The following is a 5,587-nucleotide window of genomic DNA, read 5'->3' on the forward strand; positions in this document are numbered from 1 at the left end:
TGCCAATGTTAATGCTGAAAGTTAGAACATATTGTGTCTACTGTTCTGCTATCTGCTTTATTTATTAAAAGTCATTGGATAGCTTGTGATTTTAATGCATTTATTTGTGATTGATGAGGGTGCTATGGTAACCTGTCTGAATCCCTGGTACCTGTGAATGTTACCTTTTATGGCAAAAGGGACTTTGCAGTTCTGATTAAATTAAGGATATTGAGATGGAGAGATTAGCTTGGATTACCCAGGTGCATCTGATGTAATGATAGAGGTCTTCATAAGAAGGGGCAGGAGACCAGAGACAGAAAACAATGTGAAAATGGAGGAGGAGGAGGAGGCCGTGAGCCAAGAAATGCAAGGAATGCCTTTCTAGAAACTGGAAAACGCAAAAGAATACATTCTGTTCTACAGCATCCAGAAAGAAGCACAGCTTTGCCCCCACTTTGGTGTCAGATCAGTGGAACCCATTTCAGACAATATTTTTATGTTTTTAAGGTACTGAGTTTGTGCTAATTTGTTAGAGCAGCAGGAGGAAACTAATACAGATGCCATTCCCTATTGCAGCATAATTTATTTTCTGTTGATGGGCATTTCAGTTACTTCAGAATTTTTTTGCTCTTACCAACAATGCCAAAATGGTTCACTTCTTCCCCCCTCCCTGTATCTACACCTTTGCTACTAACTTTGTAGCACAGTAGCGCTTTGACTGTAGGTTTGTCCATGTGACTAGCTTTGGGTGCATGGAATGTTGGTAAGAATGTGCTTGAAAGGTGCCTATGTGACTGGGCTGACTTGCCCTTGCACCACAGCCATCACCATGAGAACACACCTGGGCTAGACTGCAGCAGGATGAGAGACATATGGAGTGTAGCCAAGTTGCTCATGCCATCCCAGGGTCAGTCAACCAACCACCAGACTTGTGAGCAAGTCTAGCCAAGACCATTCTCAACTGACTCCAGATGTACAAGCAACACACTTACTGTTTTTATGCCACCGACATATTTGTTACACAGCATTATCTTGGTGATAGGTAACTGACACAAAGCTGTCCTGAAGATTTGTGCAACTGTCTCACTAGGTAAGAGTTAATGTTGGAAATAAAGAGTTGAGATAAATGTTATTGTAATGAACACCTTTTGGAGTGTCTACTTGTCCACAGTGCAATGACCTTTCTCTACCCATCTCTTTGGGAATTCTTCTTCCATCCAAAGAAATGGGCCAGAGAGCCATGTCTGTGCAATGTGATTGCTACTCCCTCCTCCCTTCCCCCAGCCACAATTGTCTGGATTGGAAAGAGCATCTCACCCCAACTGACTATTTCAGACCCTTTCCTCTCCTTTTGGATTGCGACTAAAGTTTCTGTGTTTTAACTTAGAATTGTCTCTTGATTGAAAGCATGATGAGAGGGGGATCACTCTTATTTTCTTCCCAACATAACAAATGTAAGAAAATAATAATAACCAACCATATTTTGAGTGTTTACTGTCTTCCAGGCACTATGCATTTATTATCTCATTTTCTCACACCCGCCCTGTAATTCAAGTCCCATGATTATTCACACTTGACAAATAAGAAAACTGAGACTTAGAGAGATTAAAAACATTGCCCAAGAGTGATGTGGACTCTGGCCAGTGGGATCCGTGTGTTGTAGCTGCGACAAATTCACACGGACTGCAGAAGTCCTGTGGAGAAAAAGGGATGGCATGCCATTCTCTAAGTGAGAGAGAGCCTCCATCCTTGCCTGGACAGCCTTTTATTGCTTTTCTGGGCACATTACATGGAGGATGGTCCTCATTTACAATGCACAGGTTTGCTTTAGGTGATTACCTTTTACAGATAACAAAGGAAAGAATGTTGTTAATTACTTCAAAGAAAAGGATGTTGCAGATGCAAGGGGAAAAGTGGTTGAACTGGTTACACTCCATACTTGGGAGGTTTAGCACAGACTTTAGGAAGTTAAAGATACTCAATAAACATTTGCTGCCTCAGTTCAGAGTGAGGGAGTTTTAGCAAAAAGCAAGCCTCAAAGCAGCCTAGGTACAATGCAGGCCTGATTCCCCATGGGAAAACCAATCCGTGGGCTCGGGTCCTGTGTGCCGACTTGCTCCACACTGATTTTCCTAGTCAGGGGCTGGGCTACATTTGCCACTGCCTTGCAGATACGTTCCCTATACAAGAGCAAATCCAGAAAGAAGCAGAGCCCAGCCTGTCTCTCACAAGCCTGACCACAATGCTATATATTTCACCACCACATGGTAAGGTGTTCAATGAATACTTGAGCATAAATATTTATGTGGATGTAGAGTGGGAAAATTGAAGCCAATGTGTAGACATTGAAGAGCACCAGGTTCTGATGACTTTTTGATGACCAGTCCTAGCTCCTGTGAGAAACCCATTTGACGCTTGATCTTGTATTACCTGAGGTATGATAATCCTTTCCCTTTTACCATCACCACCACCATCATCATCATTTTGCTTAGACTACCTTTAATTTGGTTCTACTACATATTTCCAAAAATTTTCAAATTAATAATAGCATCATGTTTAGATTTTAAATAATATGAGTACTAATAAGATGAATATAACTTTGCTCTCTCAAAAGTTTATGACAATGTTTATACCCATTGCAGGATAAATTAATGTCTGTTTGTGAGAGAGAGAGAGAGAGAGAGAAACATTGATGTGAAAGAGAAACATCGATGTGAAAGAGAAACATCGATTGGTTTACCTCCTGTACTCACCCTGACTTGAGATGGAACCCGCAACCTAGCTATGTGCCCTGACCAGGGATTGAAACCAAAACATTTTGGTGTACAGGACAATGTTCTAACCAAGTGAGCCATCCGGCTAGGGCAATCTGGTAGCTTCTTACAGAGTTAAACCTGCACTCACCTGATGTTCTGGCAATTCCACTCCTGTTCACCCAGGATAAATGAAAATATGTGCCCAAAGGCTTGTACATGAATGTTCAGAGCAGGTCTGTTCATAATGGTCAAACATCAGCAATGAACCAGATGTCTATCAACAGGTGAGGGGACAAACTGTGGTCCATTCATACAATGCATATAATACAAAGGTAGAGAAACTAATAAACAGACCAGCATCGACGAATCTCAAAAGCATTTTGTTGAGTGAAAGGAGCCAGACACAAAAGAGGGCATCATGTGTGAGTTTGTTTCTGTGCAATTATAGATGATGGGAATTTAATGTATGGTGACAACAAATAGATCAGTGGTTGTCTGGGGAACAGAGATGGAGGTGCTCACTGCAAGGGGCACGACACACCTTTTGGAGAAATGCTCTGGATCTTGGTGGTTGTGGTGGTGACCGGGTGTGTACATTAGTCAAAACTCACCACACTGTACATTTAAGATGGGTGCATTGTATTGTAGGTAATATACACCTCAGTGAAGTTGAGTGTAAAGTGTTATCCCTGATTGACCTAGTGGCAGGCTTTTCTCCGTGTCCCTCCCACCATCAGACTCCATCTGTAAGCCTTCAGAATGTCTTTTGCTAGCCTGACAGTTTTTGAGGACCACCCTATGATAAACACTCTTTAAAGAGCTTACTTATTTTATAATCATTTTATCAAGATGATTAGCCCATTCAAGATTCTTAAAGTATTTTATGAGGAAGAAACTGAGATTGCCACAATGGGTTGAACGTGTTTCCCTTATCTTACTCTGCTCATGCTGCCAAAACAGAATGCCATATGAAGGGGGCTTATTAACAATAGACATTTGTATTTCACCATTCCGGAGACTGGAAGTCCAAGATCAAGGTGCCAGCATATCTGGTGTCTGGTGAGGACTCACTGCCTGGTTCATAGATGGTTGTCTCCTTGCTGTGTCCTCACATGGCAGAAGGGACAAGGGAGCTCTCTGGGGTCCCTTTTGTAAGAGCACTAATCTCATTCATGGGGCTTTACCCTCATGACCTAATCACCCCCAAAGTCTGTACCTTCTCTACCATCACTTTGGGGGTTAGGATTTCAACATGTAAATTTTTGGGAGATACAAACATTCAGTCTATAGTACCCCCAAATATAGGACTTCCATTGAAATCTTAACTTCAGAATGTTACTTTATTTGGAAATAGGATCACTGCAAATGTAATTGTAGGTGACTCTTGAACAATGAGGGGTTCAGGGCTTCCAACCACTTCTGAAGTTAAAAATCCACATATAACTTAAGTGAGCCCTCTGCATATGGAGATTCCCAACCTCAGATCAAAAATACAACTGATGCTTGAACAAGGCTGGTTTGAACTGTGCAGACCCACTGCTAAGTGGAGTAAAAGTGAACCCATGTAGTTCAAACCTGTGTTGTCCAAAGGTCAACTGTAGTTAAAATGAAGTCACTGGGTGGGCTTGAATCCAATATGACCAGTGTCCTTAAAGGAAGGGGAAATCTGGACACAGCCGCACCACAGGGAGAACACCCTGTCACCATGAAAACAGCCATCTACAAGCCAAGGAGAGAGGCCTGGAGCAGATCCTTCCCTTGCAGCCCTCAGAAGGAACCAACCTCCTGACACCTCGATTTCAGACTTCTAGTCTCCAGCACCTCGGGCAAATACATCCTTATAGTTTAAGCCAAGCAGTTCATAGTTGTTTTGTTCTGGCTGCCCTAGTATGCTAAAGCAGCACCTTAGAGATAATGGAAGTAGGAAGTGGCAAAGTTGGAGTCTAGCACAGGCAGATTGGATTTGAGAGCTTGAATACTTTCACTGTGTGTTTTTTCTTGTTTTAAATGATTGGCTCACATAGGCCAGGAATGAGGACATTTTATCTCTTGCTTTCCTCCCTCTTGATTGCCCACCCTTCTCTGTTACCAGATAATTGGACTTTGCCCAGGATACAGAAGCAGTAATTCTTTCACTGGGCAGATGGTAAAGGTGTTCACTGAGCACATGGTGGACCGTGTCACATTTCCCAGCAGCGCTCTGTGTGTGCAGCATCAGCTGTTGGGCTCAGAGAGCCATCTCCGCCACCCTGGAGGTCAGTGTAAGTTCAGCCAGGTGTCTGCTCATTTGGGCAAGATAAATATAATCAAGAGAATGTAATGACCCTCTTCTTCTGGGCGAGCTGGCTCAAAAACAGATGTCACTAGGGAAGTAAATGTATAGGTAGAGGGGATCCTTAAGATTTACTGGGGATTTCTGGCAGAATCTATTTTTCCCTTGTGTATCTGTTTCCTTTGGTATCCAGAGAAGAAAAAAATCAGGTCAAGCAGACTGCTGAGAAAAATGATCTGGATCTCAGGATTCAGACAGTAACTGATGATGCTCTGACAACTGAGAACTGATTAAATGAAACGGGGTAAAGTCCATTGGCCATCCAGTCCCACCCTCCCCCCACCCACCTCCATTCTGCTCTGTTCCCTTGGAGATTGACCTACAAGGATGATATCACTGGGCTCTCTTGTTTCCTGGTGTATTAGTCAGGGTTCTCCAGAGAAACAACCAATAGGACGTGCATATATAGAAACAGATTTACTATAAGGAATTAGCTCATGCAATTATGGAGGCTGACAAGTCTAGAATTTTAAAAGTGAGCTGGGAAACTAGAGATCTGGGAATGCTAATGGTATAG

This window comes from Desmodus rotundus, chromosome 9 (genome assembly GCF_022682495.2).
Source record: "Desmodus rotundus isolate HL8 chromosome 9, HLdesRot8A.1, whole genome shotgun sequence".
Classification (NCBI taxonomy): Eukaryota; Metazoa; Chordata; class Mammalia; order Chiroptera; family Phyllostomidae; genus Desmodus; species Desmodus rotundus.